The sequence below is a fragment of the Choloepus didactylus genome, chromosome 4, assembly GCF_015220235.1.
Source record: "Choloepus didactylus isolate mChoDid1 chromosome 4, mChoDid1.pri, whole genome shotgun sequence".
In the NCBI taxonomy this organism is placed as follows: domain Eukaryota; kingdom Metazoa; phylum Chordata; class Mammalia; order Pilosa; family Megalonychidae; genus Choloepus; species Choloepus didactylus.
Genome location: NC_051310.1, coordinates 62,883,769 through 62,911,532, shown reverse-complemented (window position 1 = coordinate 62,911,532; position 27,764 = coordinate 62,883,769). Strand labels below are relative to the sequence as shown.

The following is a 27,764-nucleotide window of genomic DNA, read 5'->3' as shown; positions in this document are numbered from 1 at the left end:
TGTTTTGGCCCTGTTAACCCTGTTTTCCTTACTGTTTCTCCTTATGGCAATGGGAATGTTTATCCTATGAATGTCCCTCCTTTGTATATTGGAAGCACATAACTTGTTCTAAGTTCACAGATCCATAGCTAAAGGAAAATTATGCCTTAAGACTGACCATGCCTATAATTGATTTTGATGGGATCTTGTATTTAACTATTATTACTGAAATGCTTTAAGTTTCTGTGATGTTGTTGTGGGATGAATGCATTTTGTGTATGGAAAGATAATGTCATTTTGGGGTCCAGGGGGTGAAATGTGCTGGTATGAATGTATTATGCTCCCCAAATACCATTATCTTTGATGTAATCTTGTGTGGATGAACCTATTCATGTTGATTAGATTGTAATTCTTTGAGTGTTTCCATGGAATGTGACCCACCCAATGGTGGGTGATAACTCTGATGAGATAATTTCCATGGAGGTGTGGCCCCACCCATTCAGGGTGGACCTTGATCAGTGGAGCCATATAAATGAGCTGATGGGCAGAGGGAACTCTTTGCAGCCAAGAGCGACATTTTGAAGAGGAGCTACAGCCAAGAGGGACACTTTGAAGAACACACTGGAACTGAGAGAGGAGCTTCAGCTTACAGGGACAGTTTGAAGATGGCCGTTGAAAGCAGATTTTGCTCCAGAGAAGCTAAGAGAGGACAAATATCCCAAGTGCAACCAAGAGTGACATCTTTGAGGAACTGCAGCATAGAGAGGAGCACCCTGGGAGAAAGCAATTTTGAAACCAGAACTTTGGGGCAGACACCAGCTACATGCCTTCCCACCTAACAGAGGTTTTTCAGATGCCATTGACCATTCTCTAGTGAAGGTACCCAATTGCTGATTTGTTATCTTGGACACTTTATGGCCTTAAGATGGTAACTGTGTAATCAAATAAACCCTCTTTTATAAAAGCCAATCCATCTCTGGTGTTTTGCATTCTGGCAGCATTAGCAAACTAGAACACCTTCAGTCAAACCACTTTGATTTGTGTTTGGACTTATGTCACTTTATGAATGTTTAAAATACTTATTTCTTAACCAAGAAGACATTATGAAATATAGAACAGCCAAATGTTTTGGATTTTATTTAATGACATTTTCAGTATTCAGTTTGGTGCCTCAAAATTATACTTCATGTCACTTATGGCTTTGTGATTTTATTAGTTTGGCCTCCTTTAAAAAGCTTAAGAAATATTCCACAGGGTATTTTCAAGAGTGATGACTGTATTCTGGATGTGAAATATTTATTCCCCTGAACTCCATCCCAAAATAGTGATCCTAAATATATGTTAAAAGAAATAGGCATTAAAATGTACATCTCAAAGCTAGTGTCATCATCTCTGATAATCAGATGCTATGTAATTGGTATACCACTTCTGATTCCTCTTTCCAATTTTTTAAATGAAAAATAATGGCATCCATTTTCTGGCTCTTCTCTAATACTTCCCAGCCTGGCTATTTGTTGGAACGTACAGAATGTAGGCTTTGCTGAGCCAAATGATCCTTCCATCCCATTCCATTTTTGTAGCCCCTTGAGTAATTATCAGAAACTTTTCCTCTAAATGGTGGGGCCAGATGGAGACTAATGTGGGCTCACATTGTGAGTGGGATTAGTGGGATGGGGCCAATGGTAGTCTTACAATCTCTTCAGTGCTTAGTGATATACTCTACTTGTGAAGAACGTAATTGGGGTAAACTGAAGACACCCCTCCCCTGCCCCCATTGCCAGAGCAGTAACTTCAACCCTGAGTTGGTTCCTCTGGGAATGGAGGAGAAGATAGGGTTGTTCATGCTTGGCTTGTGAAGGACACCTTGACCCTGGCTGTTTCCCTAGGATTCCTTTCAAAGCAGATTCATCAGGATGAGCAGCCAGGCCCCACCAAGGCTTCTGGAACTGGCCTATCAGAATGTGCTGAGGGATGAGGCCTTGGCCATCACAGCACTGGAAGAGCTGCCACAGGGGATCTCTTCCTGCCACTGTTCATGGCAGCCTTCACTGGGAGACACTGTGAGGCACTGAAGGCCATGACACAGGCCTGACCCTTCATCTGCCTCCCACTGGGGGCACTAGTGAAGGGACAGCAGCTTCACCAGGAGAGCTTACCTGCTGTGTTCAGTGGGATCCATGGCCTGCTTGCCCAGAGAGTTCACCCAAGGTAAGGGTGATCCAGTCACCTGCTAGGGCAAGGAGAGTCAGAGCAAGAAATAGATGGGGTCAGGGAGAATCAGGGAGGGCCAAAAGGTTGGGCAGAGACTCTGAAGGTGCCAGGAGGGAGTTTGGGGAGGCCTGGGGCCATTGCAAGCCTCACTCAGGGAAAGGACTTCTGGAAATGGAAGCAAATTAATATGCAGAGGTCACAGAAGTAACAGGTACTCCCCTTCTCCCAGCAGTGCTTTAAGATTTCCAAAATGGGGATGTAGAAGGATCCCAGAGAAAAGCAGGAAGGGGAACTGCTGTTGTCTGGCTGGTCCTAGTCTATACCCTGACCCTATTAGTCTTCATTTGTGTTGATCTTGGAGTGTCTCAGGCAGTCCCCAATTTTTCTCCCAGGAAATGGAAACTATGAGTACTAGATTTATGGAAGCATGCTCATCAGGACTTCTGGAATGTTTGGTCTGGATCTGCAACCCATGAGTTCTCATTGATTGAGCCAGGGGCAGGCAATCCCATACCTAAGAGGGAAAAAGTGGAGGGTTCCAGGGTGGAGGAGGAGAGGCCCTCAGCTGCCCTGGAGGTGTTCCTGGACCTTTGCCTCAGGGAGGGCACCCTAGATGAACTCCTCACCTACCTCATTAAGAAGGTCAAGCAGAGGAAAGATTTACTACAGCTGTGCTGTAAGAAACTCAAGATTTTTGCAATAGCAATCCAAAATATTAGGAATGTCTTGAAGATGGTGCAGCTGGAGTCAATCCAGAATTTGGAAGTGAATTGCCTCTGGAAACTGTCCACCCTGGGGAGGTTTGCTCCTCACCTGGGCCAGATGGTTAATCTACACAAGCTCCTCCTCTCCCACATCCACATTTCTTCTATTTCTCCAGCAAATGAGGAGCAGTATGTTGGCCAGTTCACCTCCCATTTCTTCCATCTGCAGCAACTCCAGGTGCTCCATTTGGGCTCTGTTTCCTTTCTGGAAGATCACTTGGACCAGGTGCTCAGGTAAGGAGTGGCAAGGCTTCTCTGCAGACCAAAACGAGGCCATATTCATCTCCTTAAAAAATATTCTGTATTGACTGTATACCACCCACCATACAATGTAAAGTTTAGGAGACACATTCTCCACATTGTCTTCAATATTGTATATAAAGTGGAATAGCTGCTTCAAGTACAGACACTGTTAGGAAATTCTGTAATGAGGCATTTAGGCCTAGTGATGGCAGACTTGAGAATTCTGCTTTAGGAACTGATATCTAAGTTAAGATGGAAATAACTGAGAGAAGAGGGCATTAGTGAAGGGGAGAAAGCCCATCAAATGAGAGTTGTCAAAATATAAGCTCTGCACTCACCATCTCTGAACACGAGCCACCTCCTCCAACAATCCCTGTCTGTAAAAGGGCTGTTTTGTGCTCCCAGTAAGTTATTAAGTGGGCAATACATGATTCTGCAGGTGTGGGTGAAGGTGCAAGAGCAGAAAATTGTAAAACATAATGGATGCTTTGCCATGACAAAGGGATCTAGGTGAACCCCTGCAGGCTGGCAAGTTTGGGTGATTTGGCCAGATCTTACCCAGGTTTCCCTTTAATGCATGTCTCCCAGGAGCCCCATCTGGCACAGATATGGGTGGCTATGGCCCAAGAAGTGGCCCTAAGGAAGCTGGGTTAGGAGTAGTTTTAGTCCTGTCTCCCAGGAGTAAAATTCACTGGTCTTGACTGTTGACTGACATCATGTCAGACTCTCCTCTTAGCATTTTTTGTATTTATCTTGATTCACTCTTAGGACAAGTAAGAGAGGTAAGAGGGATAGAAATATTGCAGTGTCCATGGGAGCTGAGGAAAGGGATCAGTAGAGATTTCATTCATTTGAACCAGTCAGAGGACAATTAAAGTGATGAGGAGTTTCCATCTAGACCTGGACTGCCTTAAATGCCCACACTCACCATGTGTTGTCCTGAGTGTTGACCATCATCAAATGGTAAGAATGGCCTTGGGCTTGTGTGAAACCATTGTTTCCTCCCCTGTGCTGGTTTGGATGTATTATGTCCCTCAGAAAAGCCATGCTCTTTAAGGCAATCTCAAGGGGGCAGGCTTATCAGTCTTGATTATGGTGGAACTTTTTGATTAGGTTGTTTCCGTGGAGATGTAACTCATCCAACTGTGGGAGAGATCTTTAGATTGACTATTTCCTTGGAGATATGACCCCACCCATTTAGTGTGGGTCTTAATTAGATCACTGGAGTCCTGTAAGAGAGCCCACAGATACAAGCTGCTCAGAGAATTTGAGAGAGACATTTTGTAGAAATAAACATTTGGAGAAAAGCTAAGACATGTAATGAAGGGTTTGCCCCTGGGAGAAACTAAGAGCCAACACAGACCCAGATGCTTGGAGACACTGGGAGATGCAAGCATAAGGACATTTGGAGATGCTAAGCTGAAATGAAGCCCAGAATTTGTCCTGGAGAAGCTAAAACAGGAACCCCAGATGCTTAGTTGCACAGGAGTTGAAGAGGCTAAGAGAAACAGAAGCCCAGAGACATTTTGAAGAAAGCCACTTTGAAACTCAACCCAGGAGCAAAGGAGCAGCAGATTCCAGCCATGTGCCTTCCCAGCTGACAGAGGAATTCCAGATATATTGGCCTTTCCTCAGTGAAGATATCTTCCTGTTGATGCCATATTTTGGAGACTTTTGTGGCCTTAGGACTGTAAATTTGTAACTTAATAAACCCCTTTATAAGAGCCAATTTCTGGTATTACAGAATTAGCAAACTTGAACAGCTCCCCCTCCACTCTCTACCTACCATAACCATTCCCCAGAATTACTGCTTTGTTTGTTCCCAGGTGCTTGAAGACCTCCTTGGAGACCCTCTCCATCACTAATTGTCTGCTTTTGGACTCAGACCTGATACATGTCTCTGTGTTGAAATGTTGCTCATGTGAAGGATCTGAGTATGAGTGGTGTCAACCTGACCATCCCTAATCTTGGGCCCCTCAAGGTTCTTCTCAAGAGACTCACAGCCACCCTCCAGGATCTGGACCTAGATGACTGTGGAATCATGGATTCCCAATTCAGCATCCCCCTCCCCACTTGGGCCACTGCTTTCAACTAAGGACCCTCAACTTTGGTTGAAACCCCATCTCCATAGCCATCTGGAGAACCTGCTGAGGCTTGCCATTTGGATGGGCAAGTTAAGCCTTGTGCTGTATCCTGCTTCTATGGAGAGCTACAAAGGTACTGATGGGGACCCCCACCTGGGGAGATGCTCAGCTCCACATGTAGCTGATGCAGATACCGCAGGAGGTGGGGTGGCTCAGCATGATCTGGTCTAGGGCCAAATCCTGTCCTCCCTGTGGCAACAGGACCTTTGATGACCCAGGACCCCTGCTATGCCCCTCTTGTATGGTGGTCTAGTTTGGGTGCACACACCAAAGGCATGATTCTGGGCACTTGGAAACTAAAACTTACATCATAAATTCATCATAAAGAAACAGAGGCTACAGTTTCAAACAGTTATTTCATGGGAATAAGAAAATAAACAGTGATTGGGGTGGGTGGGGCTGTTGTGTTTGATGGGGCTTTCCAGGCACATGTACCCCACAGAGTCAGAAATGTGAATCTGACTTTCTAGAGATGGATGGGGTTTGAGGCATACATCTGGGAATTATCCTTGCATGGTTGTTTATATAGAAACAGTCAAAAATAAAGGAAATTTTTATTGTAAACCATGTGGTATTCCCCAATCTATATTTGTCTTTTTTTCCAGTTTAAAAACCTCATGAATCTCCAGCTATTCACATGTCTATGATGTTTAGAGACTCAAAACACTCAGACAAGATTTGGCTACAGGAACTCACAGCATCATCATCTTCTCATTTCTTTCTTCTCTCTGAGATCCTCTTACCTCCTCACTTAATTCTGTGGTTAAGTAGATCAGTGCACACAAGGTACATACTCAGGGTTCTGGAACATACTTAGTAGCCAATAGTGAGCAACAATGCAGTAAAGTTTTCTTTGCAGGAGATCTTGGCACTAATTCCACTGAGACCCTGGTCCTGGGCACTCCCCCTGGTTCAATAGTGTATCCATGTGCCTCAGTCCATGGCTGAGGCCTGAAAATGCCAGAGCTGGGTTTCATATAAGCCAGGCTAGGGTTTTCAGCAGATGCCGTATCTGTCAGGCCTCTGCTGGTTCCCCACTCCCCTGTCCCTGATGAGTAACTGCATAAGTTTATTCTAGTGCACAGCCTATCCAATTGTATAACTTCCTTTGATAAGATGGATCTGTGTTATCATTTTACCCCTGACTGGAGATGCATGAGTTCCATTTGCTTTCTCCTCTTAGGTCAACTCCCCTAATGTTTTAGTGAGGGATACAGGGTTGTTTCCACACAAACCTTAAAAGGCCCCAAATAAATCAGGACAGAGATGAATCCTGATTTACCTATAATTACTTGTTATTGTTAAGCCTCCTGTTAATGAGGAACCTTGCTGCAAATTTGGTTTCTTGTTGGTGGACAACAGCCCATAGGAAGGAGAAAGATGAATCAGGGATGGGTGGTGTGCTGGTTTATTTATAAAAAGGTTTGTTAACCATTTTCAACATGCAAGATTCTGTGCAGGATGCTGGAGATTCCTTGATTACCTCCCTCCCAGAACTGGAGATGACATGAGGCCATTGGGAACAGATCATGGTGAGGGTTGAACATGGGTTGTGATTATGTCTCATAGACTGAAACACACACATGAGGTGACTCCTCATGCACTTATTTTTCCTGGGGCCTTCTAATTACAGTAACTTCTGGGAAAAATACATGTAGTAGGGCCCAGGGGATTAGAAGAAAGCTGAAATTATAGCTTCTTTATTCCATACATTTTAATGTGTAATAATAGATACCATTTACTGGAAATAAATTCCTTTAATCCTTAGTATTTCCACTTGACAGATTCAAGTGTCTCAGAGAACCAGTACATGTAGTTCCTGTCAGAATTTCCACCATCCTGGTTGAATGTACTCTCCCCAAATGATCCTACTACCTGCTCTGTCAGATACCAAATGTAGTGCTGCTCAGTTCCCAACTGGATGACAGTGGTTTCCATTTCACTTTTTAGCTGCATTCAGCACAAGAAAGTATTGCTTCTTATTGGGACAGGTAGATTGGGTGTAATGTGTACTCAACCATTCATCTCTGACTTTTTTCTCTGAGGAGAAAGAGAATCAAGTATTGGAAGTATCCAAACTCCTGTTGATCAAGATGGGTGACAAAAACTCAGCTTTCTTAAGAGAAACTGGTTTATCATGATGAAAAGAGATGTTTGGACCTGTAAGTTAAAAATTAGGCCAGCCTATAATGTATATTACTGAGCTTTTCAAGCTGAATAATATAGATGAAATTCTGGTAATCATGTTTACTGGAATTATTTGGATATTTCATAAAATCTGATGGGACTTAATAGACATTTCTCCAAAGAAGATATAGAGATGGTTCATAAGCACGTGAACAGTTGCTCAACATTATTAGTCTTTAAAGAATTGCAAATCCAAACAAGTGGATTTGCTTATCCACTTCAGCCCCACTAGGATGGCTTTGATGTGGAGAAACTTGAATCTGCTTGCATTGCTGGTGGGAATGTAAAATAGTGTAACTCCCATGGAAAGCAGTTGGTCAGTTCCTCAAAATGCTAAACATGTGACCCAACAATTCCACTTCTAGGTATAAACACAATGAATTTAAAGCAGGGACTCAGATACTTGCACACCAATGTTCATAGCAGTATTATTCACAGTAGCCAAAAGGTGGAAATAATCTAAGTGTCTATTAGGTGAATGGATAAACAAAAGTGGTATATCCACTCAATGGAATATTATTCAGCCATAAGAAAAGAATGGAGTTCTGTTACCTGCTACAACATGGATGTATCTTGAAAACATGCTAAGTGAAATAAGCCAGAAAGAAAAGGAAAAGTATCATATTATTCCACTTATATGAAATATCTATAATATGCATATTCATAGAGACAGCAGATTAGAGATTATCAGGAGCTGGGGGAAAGGAAGGATGGGGAGTTATTGAAAATGGGTACAAAGTTTCTGTTTGATGTAATGCAAATATTCTGGAAATAGCAGTGTGGATTATACATTATTGTGAGTATAATTAATGCCCCTGGAATTTTTTACACTTAACAGTGGTTGAAATGGTACATTTTGAGTTATGTGTATTTTACTACTGTAAGAAAAAGGAAAAAAAAGTCTTTAATGGGAGCTTTTCTCCTATACAGCCAACTTAGTTCAGTGGGGGAAAGAGCAGTTTAATACTGAGAATTTTGTTTTCTTCACAATTGTTCTGATGTGGTGATAAAAAATTATATATGGTAATGCTGTACTAATTAAGTAACAAACATAAAAAACACAGTTTTATTAAAGTGGTGGTTTGAAGCTGTATGTACCCCCAAAAATGTTCTGAAATCTGTAACAAAAGCAATATACCAAAGCTAAGTATGTATGAGAGGGGGATATAAGGGAGGAATATGAGATTCTTGGTAGTGGTGTTGTTTTCTGTCCTCACTATTATATTGTATTGTATGACATGTTATTTTTCTTTTTATCATCTTTTTAATTATTTGCTAGAAACAAAACTTTGCAGTAATCAATATGTTCAAGTGCTGATTGTGGTGATAATTATACAACTTTATGATGATACCATGAGAAACTGACTGTATACTGTGGATTAAATATATGGTATGTGAATATAACCTTATACAATTGTAGGAAAAAATATAAATAGGAGTAAAATTGTTGGAGAAAACATGCAAAGAAGGATGTACCTATCTACTGTTGATGAGCAGGCAGAATGGTGTAGCCTTTCTGGAGGTCAGTTTGGTTGTTCCAAAACAGCTAAGTATGTGGGGGACATTTTGAGTGAAGTATATCAGAAATAAAGGCAAACACTATAATGTCTCACCAATATGGGCTAACTACAATGTGTAAACTCAGAATTGAATGTTAGAACACTGATATTCATATCTGCTGAGCTCTAGCTCTGAGTTACAGGTATAACACAGATACCCAATGTTCCAGAGACCAATAAGGTTATACATTAAGGGATCAACATCTCAGAATTTGGAGACAGCCATTACAATTCAGGAATAGATTTGACTGCTGTAAGAGCTTAAAATCTAGGGACCATTACAATAATCATTTCCCTCTTAGGCTATGCTCTAAGATTCAATTCTGAGTTTACACATTGTAGTTAGTCCATATTGGTGTGGTATTATAATATTTGCCTTGGTTTCTGGCATAATTCACTCAGCATGCTGTCTACAGGATCTATTCACCTCATTTCATGTCTCACAACTTCAATCCTTCTCATAGTAGCTCAATATTCCATTGTATGCATACACCACAGTTCACCGTTCTGTTCCTCAGTCAGTGTACACTTAGGCCATCTCCACCCATTGTAAATCATGAATACCGCCTCCATAAACATCAGTGTGCAAGTGTCCATTCACGTCTCTTCTCTTGGATCTTCCAAATGCATACCCCATAATGATGTTGCAGGACCTTATGGTCCCACATACTTAGCTTCTTGTGGAGCCACCACAGTGACCTCTAGAAAAGTTATACCATTCTGCCTCATCAAAAGTAAATAATTATATCCCTTTCTCCATGTTTTCTCCTGCACTTTTACCTCTATTTATATTTTTCTTACAATCGTACAGAAATATATTCACATAATTGTACATTTATCACCACATTCAGCTCTTGAACATATTGATTATTATGAAAGAGTGTGCATTTTTTTGGTGAATAATAAAAAAGATAATAAAAGAAAAATAAAAATGTCATACAATACAATATAATAGTAAGAAGAAAAACAATACCACTATGAAGAATTCCATATCCCTCTCTTATATCCCCCCCATACACATTTAACTTTGGTATATTGCCTTTGTTAGGTTTAACGGAAGCATATTGGAATGTAATTGTTGACCATATACTACAGTTTGCTCTATGTTTTTTCCAAATACCTCCCCTTTTTCAACACTCTACATTGTTGACATTCATTTGTTCTCCCACATGTGAGAACATATTTATATTTGTACATTTAGCAACAGTCATTGGCCACTCCAGTTTTTGCCAAGTTACACAGTCCCAGTCTTCATTGTCTATCTTTACCTCTGGTGTTGTACATTCCCCTATCCCAAATCTTTCAGATTTACTCACAGACATGTTTGTTCCATGTACTTAAAATATTGTGGTACCATTACACAGTATTATCCTATCTATTTCTGGATCTATACAGTCAAACCTGCTGAACATTTCTGTAGTCCTTCAGCATCAAATGCCTCATCTCTACCCTCTTTCTATCTCCTGGTAGCCTGTGTTATCAGCTTTTAACTCTTAAAGTTTCTCATTGGTGTTATTTCATATTAGTGAAACCATACAGTGTTTGTCCTTTTTTTTTTTCTGGCTAACTTCACTCAACATAATGTCCACAAGGTTCATCCACATTATTATATGTTCCATGTCTTTGTTCTGTCTTACAGCTGCATAAGATTCCATCATGTGTATATACCACAGTTTGTTTATCCATTCATCTGTTGATGGACATTTGGGCTGCTTCTATCTCTTGGCAATTGTGAATAATGCTGCAAAAAACATCAGTTTACAATTGTCCATTTGTGTCTTAGCTTTCAGTTCCTTTGAGTATATAACTAACAATGGAATAGCTAGATCATATAGCAAAACAATATTTAGTTTCCTGAGGAGCCTCCACACTGTCTTCCAGAATGGTTGCAACATTCTACATTTCTACCAGCAATGAATAAGTGTGCCTCTTTCTCCACATCCTCTCCAGCACTTGTCATTTTCTGTTTTTTGGGTAATGGCTATTCTGGTAGGTGTGAGATGGTATCTCATTGTGGTTTTGATTTGCATTTCCCTAATAGCCAGTGAAGTTGAACATTTTTTCACATGTTTTTGTGCCATTTGTATTTCCTCTTCAGAAAAGTGTCTGTCCATGTCTTTCACCCATTTTTTAATTAGGTTGTTTGTCTTTCTGTTGAGTTGTAAGATTGCTTTCTATATTCAGGATATTAAACCCTTATCTGATATTTGATTTCCAAATATTCTCTCCCATTGTGTAGACTGCCTTTTTACTTTTCTAACAAAGTCATTTGATGTACAAAATTGTTTGATTTTGAGGAGATCCCATTTGTCTATTTCTTCTTTGGTTGCTCACACTTTGGGTGTAAAGGCTAGGAAATCTCCTCTTATCACAAGATCTTTAAGATAGTGCCCTATGTTTTCTTCTAAGAGTCTTATGGTCTTAGCACTTATGTTTAGGTCTTTGATCCAATTAGAGTTCATTTTTGTAAAAGGTGTGAGGTAGGAGTCCTCTTTCATTCTTTTGGAAATGGTTATCCAGTTCTCCAAACATCATTTGTTGAAGAGGCTGATCTGTCCCAGTTGCTTTGGCTTGACTGCCTGATCAAAGATCAATGGTCTGTAAATGCAAGAGTCTATTTCTGAATACTCAGTTTGATTCTGTTGGTTGGTATGTCTGTTCTTATGCCAGTGGCATGCTGTTTTGAGCACTGTAGCTTTGTAATACTTCAAAGTCAGGTAGTGTGAGATCTCCCACTTCATTCCTCTTTCTCAAGATATTTTTGGCTACTCAGGGCACCTTGCCCTTCCAAATAAATTTGGTTATTGGTTTTTCAATTTCTGCAAAGTAAGTTGTTGGGATTTTCATTGGTATTACATTGAATCTATAAATCAGTGTTCTAGTTTGCTAATGCTGCCAGAATTCAAAACACTAGAGAGGGATTGGCTTTTATAAAAGGGGGTTTATTTGGTTACACAGTTAAAGTCTTAAGGCCATAAAGTGAAAATCTGTTCTAGTTTGCTAATGCAGCCGGAATGCGAAACAACAGAGATAGATTGGCTTTTATAAAAAGGGGGGTTTATTTGGTTACACAGTTACAGTCTTAAGGCCATAAAGTGTCCAATGTAACACATCAGCAATCAGGTACCTTCACTGAAGGATGGCCAATGGTGTCCAGAAAACCTCCATCAGCTGGGAAGGCATGTGGCTGGCATCTACTCCAAAGTTCTGGTTTCAAAATGGCTTTCTCCAAGGATGTTCCTCTCTAGGCTGCAGTTCCTCAAGAATGTCACTTTTAGTTGCTCCTGGGGTGTTTGTTCTCTCTCAGCTTCTCCAGAGCAAGAGTCTGTCTTCAACATCCATCTTCAAACTGTCCCTCATCTGCAGCTACTCTCAGCTTCTGTGCATTCTTCAAAGTGTCCCTCTTGGCTGTAGCTCCTCTTCAAAATGTCACTCTCAGCTGCAAGGAGTTCATTCTGTTTGTCAGTTCATTTATATGGCTCCAATGATTTAATTAAACCCACCCTGAATGGATGGGGTAACACCTCCATGGAAATTATCCAATCAGAGTCATAACCCACAGTCGGGTGGGGCATATCTCCACAGAAACACTCAAAGAATTACAATGTAATCAACACTGATAATGTCTGCCCACACAAGATTACATCAAAGATAATGGCATATTGGGGGACATAATACATTCAAACCAGCACAATCAGTTTAGGTAGAGTTGACATCTTAATTATATTCAGTCTTCTAATCTGTGAACGTGGTGTGTTCTTCCATTTTTTTAGGTCCTGTTCAATTGTTTAGCAGTTTCTTGTACTTTTCTTTGTATAGGTCTTTTGTGGCCTTCTTTAAGTTTATTCTTAAATACTTGATTCTTTTGTTTTCTGTTGTAAATGAAATTTTTTAAATTTATTCCTCTTGTTGCACACTACTTGTGCATAAGAACGCTACAGATTTTTGCATGGTGATCTCGTAGCCTGCCACTTTGCTATATTCATTGATTAGCTCTAATAGCTTTGTGTAGATTTTTCTTGATTTTCTACATATAGAATCATGTCATCTGCAAACAGTGAAAGTTTTACTTCTTCCACTTCAATTTGGATGCCTTTTATTTCCTTTCCTTGCCTGATTGCTCTAGCTAGAATTTCCAGCACAATATTGAATAACATTGATGACAGTGGGCACCCCTGTCTTGTTCCAGATCTTAGAGGGAAAGGTTTCAGTCTCTCTCCATTGAGTATGATGTTAGCTGAGGGTTTTTCATATATTGTCTTTATCATATTGAGAAAATTCCCTTCTATTCCTATTCTTTGAAATGTTTTCATCAAGAAAGGATGTTGAAGTTTGTCAAATACATTTTCTGCATCTATTGTGATGATCATGTGGTTCTTTTGCTTTGATTTATTGATGTGGTGTGTTACATTTATTGATTTTCATATGTTGAAACAGCTTTGCATACATGGAATAAACCCCACTTGGTTATGGTGTATAATTCTTTTAACATGCTGCTGGATTCAATTTGCAAGTATTTTGTTGAGGATTTTTGCATCTATATTCATTGAAGAAATTGGTCTATAATTTTCTTTTTTTGTGGTATCTTTGCCTGATTTTGGTATTAGGGTGATGTTGGCTTCATAGAATGAGTTGGGTAGTTTTCCCTCCTCTTCAATTTTTTTGAAGAGTTTGAGCAGGACTGGTATTAATTCTTTCTTGAATGTTTGGTAGAATTCACATGTGAAGCCATCTGGTGCTGGGCTTTTCTTTTTTTTGGAATTTTTCATGACTGTCTCAATCCCTTTGCTTGTGATTGGTTTGTTGAGGTCCTCTATTTCTTCTTGGGTCAATGTTGGTTGTTTATGCTTTTCTAGGAAGTTGTCCATTTCATGTAAGTTGTCCAGTTTCTTAGTGCATATCTGCTCATAGTATCTTCTCATTATCTCCTTTATTTCTGCAGTCAGTAGTTATGTTTCCTTTCTCATTTCTGATTGCATTTATTTGCATCCCCCCTCCCCTTTCTCTCTCTTTCTTTTCATTAACCTAGCTAGGGATCCATCAATTTTGTTGCTTTTCTCAAAGAACCATCTTCTGGTTTTGTTGATTCTATTGTTTTCCTGTTCTCAGTTTCATTTATTTCTGTTCTGATCTTTATTTCTTTACATTTGCTTTGTGGTTTATTTGCTGTTTTTTCTCTAGTTCTTTCAGGTGGACAGTTAATTCCTCAATTTTTGCTCTCTCTTCTCTTTTAATACAGGCATTTAAGGCAATAAATTTCTCTCTCAGCACCACCTTTGCTGCATCCCATAAGTTTTGATATGTTGTGCTTTCATTGTCATTTGCCTTGAGATACTTACTAATTTCTCTTGTAATTTCTTCCTTTACCCACTGGTTTTCTATGGCTGTGTTGTTTAATCTCCATACATTTGTGAATTTTTAAATCTTCTGCCTGTTATTTATTTCCAACTTCATTCAATTATGATCTGAGATAGTGTTTTTTCATAATATCAATATTTTTAAATTTGTTGAGGCTTGCTTTGTGACCCAGCATGTGGTCTATCCTACAAATTGTTCTATGAGTACTCGAGAGGAATGTGTATCCTGCTGTTGTGGGGTGTAGTGTTCTATAAATATCTCTCAATTTTAGTTCATTCATCATACAATTCAACATCTCCATTTCCTTGTTGATCCTCTGTCTAGACGTTCAATCCATTGATGAGAGCAGTGTATTGAAGTCTCCAACTATTATTGTGGAATTATCTACTTCTTTCAGTGTTCTCAGTGCCTGCCTCATGAATTTTGGGGAACTCTGGCTTGGTGCATAAATATTTATGATTGTTATGTTTTCTTGATGAATTGACCCTTTTATTAATATATAGTGTCCTTCTTTGTCTCTTTTGTTTTGCTTTTGAAGTCTGTTTTTTCTGATATTAGTATAGCTACTACCACTTTTTTCCATTGCTGTTTGCATGAAATACGTTTTTCCAACCATTCACTTTCAGTCTACTTTGTCCTTGTGTCTGAGGTGAGCTTCTTGTAGAAAACATATAGATGGGTTCTGTTTTTTAATCCATTCTGCCACTGTTTGTCTTTTTAACGGGGAGTTTAATTGATTAAAATTTAGTGTTATTACTGGAAGGGCAGTACTTTCTTCTGTCATTTTGTCTTTTGAATTTCATATGTCATGACTTATTTTTTCCTCTCTCTTTTACCCTTCCTGATACTCTTCATTTCTACAGTCTTCTCCAAATCTCTTTCTCCTGTCTTTTCCTATTGGCCTGTAGTAATCCCTTTAGTATTTTCTGGAATGCCAGTCTCATATTCACAAACTCTCTCAGTGTCTGATTGTCTGAAAATATTTTAATCTCTCCCTCATTTCTGAAGGACAATTCTGCTGGATATAGTATTTTTGGTTGGCAGTTCTTCTCTTTCAGTATGTTAAATACATCACACCACTGTCTTCTTGCGTCTATGGTTTCCGTGGAGAAATCTGTGCATAGTCTTTTTTTTTTCCTTTTTTTTAATCTTCATTTTATTGAGATATATTCACATACCATGCAGTCATACAAAACAAATCATACATTCAATTGTTCACAGTACCATTACATAGTTGTACATTCATCACCTAAATCAATCCCTGACACCTTCATTAGCACACACACAAAAATAACAAGAATAATAATTAGAGTGAAAAAGAGCAATTGCAGTAAAAAAGAACACTGGGTACCTTTGTCTCTTTGTTTCCTTCCCCTATTTTTCTACTCATCCATCCATAAACTAGACAAAGTGGAGTGTGGTCATTAAGGCTTTCCCAATCCCATTGTCACCCCTCATAAGCTACATTTTTCTACAACTGTCTTCGAGATTCATGGGTTCTGGGTTGTAGTTTGATAGTTTCAGGTATCCACCACCAGCTACTACAATTCTTTAGAACCTAAAAAGGGTTGTCTATATGGTGCATAAGAGGGCCCACCAGAGTGACCTCTCGGCTCTTTTTGGAATCTCTCTGCCACTGAAGCTTATTTCATTTCCTTTCACCTCCCCCTTTTGGTCAAGAAGATGTTCTCCGTCCCACGATGCCAGGTCTACATTCCTCCCTGGGAATCATATACCACGTTGCCAGGGAGATTCACTCCCCCAGGGTGTCTGATCCCAGGTAGGGGGGAGGGTAGTGATTTCACCTTTCAAGTTGGCTTAGCTAGAGAGAGAGAGCCACATCTGAGCAACAAAGAGGCATTCAGGAGGAGGCACTTAGGCACAATTATAGGGAGGCCTAGCCTCTCCTTTGCAGCAACCGTCTTCCCAAGGGTAAAACCTATGGTAGAGGGCTCAACCCATCAAACCACCTGTCCCCAAGGTCTGTGGTCATGTTAGCAACCATCGAGGTGGGGTAGGCCAATACCCCTGTATTCTCCACAGGCTCCTCCAGGGGGCACTGCATATTTTTTCCTTGTTTTTTTTTTTAACTTTTTTTTTCTTTTTAAAATCAACTGTACGGAAAAAAAAAAAACATACAATAAAAGAACATTTCAAAGAGACCATAACAAGGGAGTAAGAAAAAGACAACTAACCTAAGATAACTGCTTAACTTCCAACCTGTTCCTACTTTACCCCAAGAAAGTTACCTAATATAGCAACATTTCTGTGAACTTGTTCCTACTATATCCATCAGAAATTAACAGATCATAGTCATTCCTGGGCATCCCCAGAATGTTAAATAGCTTATCTTTTCTCCTTGGATTATTGTTCCCCCTTCCTTAATTGCTCTCTTCTGCTAGTTCCCCTACATTCTACATTACAAACCATTTGTTTTACATTTTTCAAAGTTCACATTAGTGGTAGCATATAATATTTCCCTTTTCGTGCCTGGCTTATTTCGCTCAGCATTATGTCTTCAAGGTTCATCCATGTTGTCATATGTTTCACAAAATCATTCCTTCTTACTGCCGTGTAGTATTCCATCATGTGTATATACCACATTTTATTTATCCACTCATTTGTTGAAGGACATTTGGGTTGTTTCCATCTCTTGGCAATTGTGAATAATGCTGCTATGAACATTGGCGTGCAGATATCTGTTCGTGTCACTGCTTTCCGATCTTCCGGGTATATACCGAGAAGTGCAATCGCTGGATCAAATGGTAACTCTATATCTAGTTTTCTAAGGAACTGCCAGACTGACTTCCAGAGTGGCTGAACCATTATACAGTCCCACCAACAATGAATAAGAGTTCCAATTTCTCCACATCCTCTCCAGCATTTGTAGTTTCCTGTTTGTTTAATGGCAGCCACTCTAACCGTTGTTAGATGGTATCTCATTGTGGTCTTAATTTGCATTTCTCTAATAGCTAGTGAAGCTGAATATTTTTTTCATGTGTTTCTTGGCCATTTGTATTTCCTCTTCAGAGAACTGTCTTTTCATATCTTTTGCCAATTTTATAATTGGGCTGCCTGTACTCTTGTCATTGAGTTGTAGGATTTCTTTATATATGCAAGATATCAGTCTTTCGACAGATACATGGTTTCCAAAAATTTTTTCCCATTGAGTTGGCTGCCTCTTTACCTTTTTGAGAAATTCCTTTGAGGTACAGAAACTTCTAAGCTTGAGGAGTTCCCATTTATCTATTTTTTCTTTTGTTGCTTGTGCTTTGTGTGTAAAGTCTAGGAAGTCGCCACCTAATACAAGGTCTTGAAGATGTTTTCCTACATTATCTTCTAGGAGTTTTATGGTACTTTCTTTTATATTGAGATCTTTCATCCATTTTGAGTTAATTTCTGTGTAGGGTGTGAAGTAGGGGTCCTCTTTCATTCTTTTGGATATGGATATCCAACTCTCTCAGCTCCATTTGTTGAAAAGACCATTATGACTCAGTTCAGTGACTTTGGGGGCCTTATCAAAGATCAGTCGGCCATAGATCTGAGGGTCTATCTGAATTCTCAATTCGATTCCATTGATCTATATGTCTATCTTTGTGCCAGTACCATGCTGTTTTGACAACTGTGGCTTTATAATGAGCTTCAAAGTCAGGGAGTGTAAGTCCTCCCACTTCGTTTTTCTTTTTTAGAGTGTCTTTAGCAATTCAAGGCATCTTCCCTTTCCAAATAACTTTGATAACTAGCTTTTCCAAGTCTGCAAAGTAGGTTGTTGGAATTTTGATTGGGATTCCATTGAATCTGTAGATGAGTTTGGGTAGAATTGACAACTTAATGACATTTAGCCTTCATATACATGAACATGGAATATTTTTCCATCTTTTAAGGGCCCCTTCTATTTCTTTTAGTAGAGTTATGTAGTTTTCTTTGTATAGGTCTTTTACATCTTTGGTTAAGTTGATTCCTAGGTACTTGATTTTATTAGTTGCTATTGAAAATGGTATCTTTTTCCTGAGTGTCTCTTCAGTTTGTTCATTTCTAGCATATACAAACATTACTGACTTATGTTCATTAATCTTGTATCCCGCTACTTTGCTAAATTTCTTTATTAGCTCTAGTAGCTGTATCATCGATTTCTCAGGGTTTTCCAGATATAAGATCATATCATCTGCAAACAATGTTTTACTTCTTCTTTTCCAATTTGGATGCCTTTTATTTCTTTGTCTTACTGGATTGCCCTGGCTAGCACTTCCAGCACAATGTTGAATAACAGTGGTGACAGCGGGCATCCTTGTCTTGTTCCCGATCTTAGAGGGAAGGTTTTCAGTCTCTCACCATTGAGTACTATGCTGGCTGTGGGTTTTTCATATATGCTCTTTATCATATTGAGGAAGTTTCCTTCAATTCCTACCTTTTTAAGTGTTTTTATCAAAAATGGATGTTGGATTTTGTCAAATGCTTTTTCAGCATCTACTGAGATGATCATTTGATTTTTCCCTTTCAAATTTTTAATGTGTTGTAATACATTGATTGATTTTCTTATGTTGATCCATCCTTGCATGCCTGGAATGAACCCCACTTGGTCATGGTGTATGATTTTTTTAATGTGTCTTTGGATTCGATTTGCAAGTATTTTGTTGAGGATTTTTGCACCTATATTCATTAGGGAGATTGGCCGGTAGTTTTCCTTTTTTGTAGCATCTTTGCCTGGTTTTGGTATTAGATTGATGTTAGCTTCATAAAATGAGTTAGGTAGTGTTCCATTTTCTTCAATGTTTTTAAAGAGTTTGAGTAAGATTGGTGTCAATTCTTTCTGGAAAGTTTGGTAGAATTCCCCTGTGAAGCCATCTGGCCCTGGGCATTTATTTGTGGGAAGATTTTTGATGACTGATTAGATCTCTTTACTTGTGATGGGTTGATTGAGGTCTTCTATTTCTTCTCTAGTCAGTGTAGGTTGTTCATATGTTTCCAGGAAATTGTCCATTTCCTCTATATTATCCAGCTTGTTGCCATACAGTTGTTCATAGTATCCTCTTATAATTTTTTTAATTTCTTCAGGATCTGCAGTTATGTCACCTTTTTCAGTCATTATTTTGTTTATATGGGTCTTCTCTCTTTTTGATTTTGTCAGTCTAGCTAGAGGCTTCTCAATCTTGTTGATCTTCTCAAAGAACCAACTTTTGGTGATATTTATCCTCTCTATTGTTTTTTTGTTCTTTATGTCATTTATTTCTGCTTTAATCCTTGTTATTTCTTTTCTTCTACTTGGTTTAGTATTGGTTTGCTGTGCATTTTCTAGCTTCTTCAGTTGATCCATTAGTTCTTTGATTTTGGCTCTTTCTTCCTTTTTAATACATGTGTTAAGTGCTATAAATTTCCCCCTCAGCACTGCTTTTGCTGCATCCCATAGGTTTTGGCATGTTGTGTTCTCATTTTCATTCATCTCTACATATTTAACAATTTCTCTTGCTATTTCTTCTTTAACCCACTGATTGTTTAGGAGTGTGTTGTTTAACCTCCAGGTATTTGTGAATTTTCTAAGTCTCTGATGGTTATTGACTATTAATTGTATTCCATTGTGGTCAGAGAATGTGCTTTGAATAATTTCAATCTTTTTAAATTTGTTGAGGCTTGTTTTGTGTCCCAGCATATGCTGTATTCTGGAGAAAGTTCCATGAGCACTAGAAAAGTATGTGTATCCTGGTGATTTGGGATGTAATGTCCTACATATATGTTTGTTAAATCTAATTCATTTATCAGATTTTTTAGGTTTTCAATTTCCTTATTGGTCTTCTGCCTGGTTGATTTATCTATAGGAGAGAGTGATGTGTTGAAGTCTCCCACAATTATTGTGGAAACATCAATTTCTTCCTTTAGTTTTGCCAGTGTTTCTCGCATGCATTTTCTAGCTCCTTGATTGGGTGCATAGACATTTATGGTTGTTATTTCTTCTTCTTGAATTGCCCCTTTTATTAGTATGTAGGGGCCTTCTTTGTCTCTCAAAACATCCCTGCATTTAAAGTCTATTTTATCTGAGATTAATATTGCTATACCTGCTTGCTTTTGGCTGTAGCTTGCATGAAATATTTTTTTCCATCCTTTCACTTTCGCTTTCTTTGTGTCCCTGTGTCTAAGATGAGTCTCTGGTATGCAACATATTGATGGGTTCATTTTTTTTTATCCATTCTGCAAATCTATATCTTTTAACTGGGGAGTTTAATCTGTTTACATTCAACGTTATAACTGTGAAGGCATTCCTTGAATCAGCCATCTTATCCTTTGGTTTATGTTTGTCATATATATTTTTCCCCTCTATTAATATCCTTTATTGTACCCATACTGAATCTCTTTAGTACTGAACCTTTCTCCAAGTCTCTCTGTCCTTTCTTTGTTTCTCTGTCCGTAGGGCTACCTTTAGTATCTCCAGTAGGGCAGGTCTCTTGTTAGCAAATTCTCTCAGCATTTGTTTGTCTCTGAAAAATTTAAGCTCTCCCTCAAATTTGAAGGAGAGCTTTGCTGGATAAAGTATTCTTGGTTGGAAATTTTTCTCACTCAGAATTTTAAATATATTATGCCACTGCCTTCTCGCCTCCATGGTGGCTGCTGAGTAGTCACTACTTAGTCTTATGCCGTTTCCTTTGTATGTGGTGAATTGCTTTTCTCTTGTTGCTTTCAGAACTTGCTCCTTCTCTTCCGTGTTTGGCAGTGTGATCAGAATATGTCTCAAAATGGATTTATTTGGATTTATTCTATTTGGAGTTCTCTGAGCATTTATGATTTGTGTATTTATGTCATTTAGAAGATTTGGGAAGTTTTCCCCAACAATTTCTTTGAATACTCTTCCTAGACCTTTACCCTTTTCTTCCTTTTCTGGAACACCAATGAGTCTTATATTCGGATGCTTTATATTATATATCATATCCCTGAGGTCCATTTCAATTTTTTCAATTTTTTCCCCATTCTTTCTTTTATGCTTTCATTTTCCATTCTGTCATCTTCCAGGTCACTGATTCATTGTTCAACTTCCTCTAGTCTTGTACTATGAGTGTCCAGAATCTTTTTAATTTGGTCAACAGTCTCTTTAATTTCCATAAAATCATCTATTTTTTTATTTAGTCTTGCAATGTCTTCTTTATGCTCTTCTAGGGTCTTCTTGGTATCCTTTGTATCCTGTACTATGGTCTCATTGTTCATCTTTAGTTCTTTGAGTAGCTGCTCTAGGTGCTGTGTCTCTTCTGATCTTTTGATTTTGGTGCTTGGGCTTGGGTTATCCATATCATCTGGTTTTTTCATATGCTTTATAATTTTCTGTTGTTTTTAACCTCTTGGCATTTGCTGAACTTGATAGGTTTCTTTTAGGATTTGTAGACCAATTGAAGTCCTTATCTCTAATTTATCAGATCTACAGCTTTTTGGAATACACTTTCTCTAACTAACCAGCAGGTGGCGTCCACAAGCCACGTGTTCTCCTCAAGCCAGTTCTCCCCTGCTTTGCCTTTATGGTGAGTGGGGGAGTGAGTCTTGTGGGGTCCAATTGGTGTACCAAGCTTGCGTGTGTAGTTTGTGTTGCCCGCCCTGTATATGGGGCATGTTTCTGGGCAGTCAGGGAGGGGGGGTGGCTCTAACAATCAAATCTCCCTGGTGATCCTGGAGTTTTAAAGCTGTTGCAATAGTCTAATCCTTCAGTTCAGTCCTGCCACAGTTTGTCTCTGCCACTGACCCACAAGTCCTTGGTATTGGCATGTGGCTCCTGAGACTTGCAAGTGGGCCCCTCTTCCAGGCCATGCACCCCCTGGTCCTCTGTTGAGAGATGACTGTGCTATGTCGCAGGTGAGTGCCATCCCCCCAGGGAGGCTCTGGGCTGCTGGACTATGTAGGGAAGCTCCCAGTCTGCTGAAATGATGGCTGAATGGGGCTTTGTTAATTCACACTGCTCCACCTTCCCAACTCTGGGACAATCAGCTGAGGTTGCAGGGAAGGCTAATGTCCATGCCCAGTTTTGTGGTGTGTGCCTGTTATTTGAAGCACTTCCATCACACTGGGTTGTCTGGGGCAGCTCTGGGCTATGGGGCTGGCGATGGGCAGGAGTGTTTCCTGTCCACCAGGATGATGGCTGTGGGCAGACACCCCCCTTTTCTTTGGAAGTTGTGGTGTTTAGTGAATTTTCTCAGCCACTGGATTATTGCCTTTTGTCTCAGAGCTCTCTTAGTTCTGCTCTTGTGTTGACCTGCCCAAATTGCAAGTCTTTGAAGCTTTTTGTATTGGGCTTCTTAGAGTAACTGTTTTAGAAAAAGAAAAAAGGATTAAAAAAAAAAAGGGCCCTCCTCACAGATCTAATGGGCTTTTGAAATGCTAAGAGACAAAGCAATTAAGGCCATTTAGGAAAGGTCCACAGGGCAGAGAGATCAGCTTTTCTTCGGGATTTGCATATGAGCCTCAGGGCCTGAGCTCTGCCCTTCCCCTTTCTATGTTCACCAGAACTCCAAAAATCCTCCTCTTTTATTTTGGAGTTTTTTGTGCTGTTTTTTTCTATGCTTGTCTCCTCTCTGCTGGGCTGGCTGCTCTCAGATTCTCTGGTGTCTTGTCTCAGTCTATCTGAGACTGAGTCTCAGTCTATCAGTTGGAGTTTGGATCAGTAGAATGAGTTTCCCTTAAGGGCTGCCACTGCAGTTCTCCCTTCTCCTTCTCGGAGCTGACAGCCTCTCCTCCCATGGGACTGAGACTGACAGGGAGGGGTGCAGGTCCCCTGGCCACAAAAACTTACAGATTTCACTGATCTCAGCAGTTCAACATGTTCATGAGTGTTGTATGAAGTATGCCAAAAGTTAGATTGCTCTGTGGTGTCCACTCCACGCAGTTCCTGGCTTTCTACCTACTTTCCTGGAGGAGTAAGTAAAAGATACAGCTCACCAGTCCGCCATCTTGCCCCACCTCCTCTGTGCATAGTCTTATTGAGCTTCCATTGTATGTGATGGATTGCTTTTCTCTTACTGCTTTCAGAATTCTATTTGTCTTTGACATTGGAAATTCTGATCAGTAAGTGTCTTGGTGTACATCTATTGAGGTCTATTCTGTTTAGGGTTTGGTGTACTTCTTGAATCTCTAATTTTATGTCTTTCATAAGAGTTTGGAAATTTTCAGTGATTATTTCTTCTATTATCCTTTCTCTTCCTTTCCCCCTGTCTTCTCCCTCTGGGACATCCATAACACATATATTTGTGCATTCCATGTTGTCACTCAGCTCCCTAAGACCCTGCTCATATTTTTCCATTCTTTTCACCATCTGTTCTTTCATGTGTGTGAATTCATATGTCTGGTCTTCCAATTCACTGATCCTTTCTTCTACCTGTTCAAATCTACTGTTGTATCCCTCCATTGTCTTTTTCATCTCCATTATGCCCTTCATTCCCATAAATTCTGTCATTTGTTTCTTCAAATTTATGAATTCTTCCTTATGGTCATCCAGTGTCTTTCTTATATCTTTCATCTCTTTTGCTATGTCTTCCCTCATTTCATTGGCTTGATTTTTGAATTGGTTTAGAATTGTTTGAACATCTCCAATAATTTCTTCCTTCAGATCTTTGAATTGATTTAGCAATAATTGCTTCAACTCCTGTATCTCAGTAGAACCATCAGTTTGTTCCTTTCACTGATCCATATTTTCATGTTTCCTAGTATGGCTCCTTATCTTAAGCTGTCCAGGCATCTGATTTTCTTGATTAGTTTATTCTGAAGCTTGCTTTCACACTTTTACCTAGGATTTTCTTGTTGGTTGACTGTGTTTTCTAACCTTTGATGTTAAGTTCAGCTTATTCTTGACTTTAACTTATATTCTGTCTAGTTGATCAGAGTTTTTCACCTCTTCTTTTTCTGTTTCTTGCCCTGCCTCTATGTAGCATTTTTCTGTGGTGATCTCCCCAGATATTGTCAGCTCCAGTCAGGTTTTCCTAGTCCAGAGAGGCCCAGGTCTCAAGAGGAGGATATGGTGTTTCCTTGAAAATGAGACTCTCCTATGAGACCTTTAGACCCTTTGCTTCTCCTATGCTGTCCAGCTGGTGGATCTTGCCAGCCCACAGTTCCCCCACCAGTGTAAGCAGGCAGGGAGACTTTTGTTCTCTGGGTGACTGTGATGGTTGTGTTCATGTGTCAACTTGGCTAGGTGACCCAGCTGTCTGGTCAAGCGGGCACTGGCCTGATGATTGCTGTGAGGATATCTGAGGCTGGTAATAAACCAACGGGTTGGTTTGTTGGATCATCAGTCAGTTGACTGCGGCTGACTGATGACTCATCAAGGGGCATGTTTCCACAATGAGAGAATGCAATTGGCTGGATTTGGTCTGGGTGATCAGTTGAAGGCTTATAAGCCAGATGGTTAGAGAACCTTCACTTCTTCTTTGGCTGCCCAGTGAAACATTTCCTGGGGAGCTCGTCAAAGTTGCCGGTTTGTTTCCTGAGTTCGTTGATGTTGTTCATTTCCAGAGGAGTTCATCAGACATCTTCCTTGGAGTTGACAGTTTGTTGATGGCTCTGCAGAATTTGGACTCATGCATACCCACAGTTGCATGAGTCACTTTTACAATTTGATAATCAGAGACATCTCTCATTGATTCTGTTTCCCAAGAGAACCCTAAGTAATACAACTTGGTACCAGAAGTGGTTCTTGAGAAACAGAATCTTAAAATGGGCTTTTACAATTTGTTTTCTACTCTGATTAGATTCAGAGACACTAATGACTCTATTTCCAATAATCAAGAGGGCACTGACAGTCCATGGCAGGAGTTGGGAAAGGGAATATGCAAAATAGCACCATTTGATTCTCCTAATCATACTCTAGTATGAAGCAAGGTTCTGGGTGACAGTGTTTTTGACACTTTCACGGAGTTTTGCAGTATTAAGAGGTATAATGATGTTGGCTGGCTGCTCTTAGATACTTTGGATACAGTTGTAAGAGAAAGGGATGAACTAAAGGCTTCAAATTCAAAACTTGAATGCCATATGACAGATGTAAAGGTTTCCATGTGTGTCCTGAAAGAAAATCTTATTTCCTGTGCCCACAGACTGGAAGTTTCTGAAAATCAGACACAGTCTCTCATTGTGCGAGTAGCACATTTACAACATAAACTAAAATCTCAACCTTTCAGGGTGTCTGCTGTTAAAATAAAGGCATTGATTGGAAAAGAATGGGATCTGGAAACTTGGGATGGGGACATATGGATTGATAATAATGACAGTGAGGACATTGGAACCCTGGATTCTGTTGGGTCATTGTTAGATTTACCTGTAGAGGGCTGTCCTGCGGAAACAGCTTCTCTACCTCCAGTCTGCCCTGAGGAAGCAGCCCTCACTCCTTTGTCTGGAGAGATTAATCCTGTTTTAAGAGATAAAAATGAAACAGAATGTCCTGAGGTGAATGGCTTGAGAGATAATTCTAACTCTTTTCATGACCCACCCCCACCACCAGTTTTTGCTTCAAGACCTATAACTAGGCTCAAGTCCCAACAAGCCCCAAAGGGTGAGGTACAAAGTGTGACCCATGAGGAAGTATGCTATACTCCAAAAGAACTGTGTGAGTTTTCCAACTTATACAGACAGAAACCAGGGAAATATGTGTGGGAATGGATATTGAGAGTGTGGGATAATGGTGGAAGGAATATAAGGTTGGATCAGGCTGAATTTACTGATATGGGCCCACTAAGCAGAGATTCTGCATTCAATGTTGTAGCTCAAAGGGTTAGAAAGAGTATTAACAGTTTGTTTGGGAGGCTGGCTGAAACCTGGATCAAAAGGTGGCCAGCATAACCAGAGGTTGAAATGCCAGAACTGCCCTGGTACAATGTGGAGGAGGGGATTCAAAGGCTTAGAGAGATTGGAATGTTAGAGTGGATTTATCATGGAAGACCTGCTCACTCAGCCCTGGAATGTCCAGAGGACACACCTTTTTCCAGGACTGTAAGGAATAAATTTGTGAAACTAGCTCCATCGTCCCTGAAGAGCTCTGTAGTCGCCCTTCTCTCTAGGTCAGATATTACTGTAGGAACTGCTGTCACTGAACTGGAATCCTTAAACACAATGGGGATAATCAGGTCCCGAGTCAGCGGAAGCCAAGTGGCTGCAGTTAATCACCACAGACAAGGTGGGCATGGCTACCATAATGTAAAACAGGCTCAAAGCAGCAATCAAAATAATATGACTCACAGAGACTTATGGCATTGGCTAGTAGATTATGGAGTTCCAAGTAGTAAAATAGACGGGCAATCAACTAAATTCTTGTTTGAACTATATAAGCAGAAGAATTCTAGGTCATGTGAACAAAAGTCTCCCTTGAATTACAAAAACAGAGAGTCATGGCCCCTTAATCAATTCCCAGACATGAGACAGTTTACAGATCCAGAGCCCCTTGAATGAAGGGAAGGCTGGGTACCCTTGGAGAAGGACCCTGTTACACTGCCAAAAATTTATACTGTTAATCTTTCTCCCAGCCTTCCCCAGGGGGACCTATGGCCTTTTACCATGGTGACTGTGCATTGGGGAAAAGGAAATGATCAGATATTTCATGGATTATTAGACACTGGGTCAGAAGTGACATTAATTCCAGGAGACCCAAAATATCACTCTGGTCCACCAGTCAGAGTTGGGGCTTATGGAGGTCAGGTGATTGATGGAGTTTTAACCCAGATCCATCTCACAGTGGGTCCAGTGGGTCCCTGGACCCATTCTGTGGTTATTTCTCCAGTGCTGGATTGCATAATTGGAATAGACATACTCAGCAACTGGTGGAATCCTCACATTGGTTCCCTGACTCCTGGAGTGAGGGCTATTATGGTGGGAAAGGCCAAGTGGAAGCCACTAGAACTGCCCCTGCCTAGCAAAATAGTGAACCAGAAGCAATACCAGACTCCTGGAGGGATTGCAGAGATTAATGCCACTCTTAAGGACTTGAAGGATGCAGGGGTGGTGATTCCCACCGCATCCCCATTCAACTCTCCTATTTGGCCTGTGCAGAAAACAGATGGGTCTTGGAGGGTGACTGTGGATTATCATAAGCTTAACCAGGTGGTGATTCCAATTGCAGCTGCTGTCCCAGATGTGGTATCATTGCTTGAGCAAACCAACACATCCCCTGTACCTGGTATGCAGCTATTGATCTGGCAAATGCTTTTTTCTCAATTGCTGTCAGCAAGGACCACCAGAAACAGTTTGCATTCAGCTGGCAAGGCCAGCAGTTTACATTCACTGTGCTACCTCAGGGTTATATCAACTCTCCAGCCCTATGTCATAATATTGTCCGCAGGGATCTTGATCATTTCTCCCTCCCACAAGAC

At 40.0% G+C, this 27,764-nt stretch overlaps 1 pseudogene; it reads left to right on the top strand.

Annotated features, from left to right (window-relative positions):
- The first annotated feature begins 1,892 nt into the window (after positions 1 to 1,892).
- Positions 1,893 to 5,292, top strand: LOC119532648 (annotated as a pseudogene).
- The last annotated feature ends 22,472 nt before the right edge of the window (positions 5,293 to 27,764 follow it).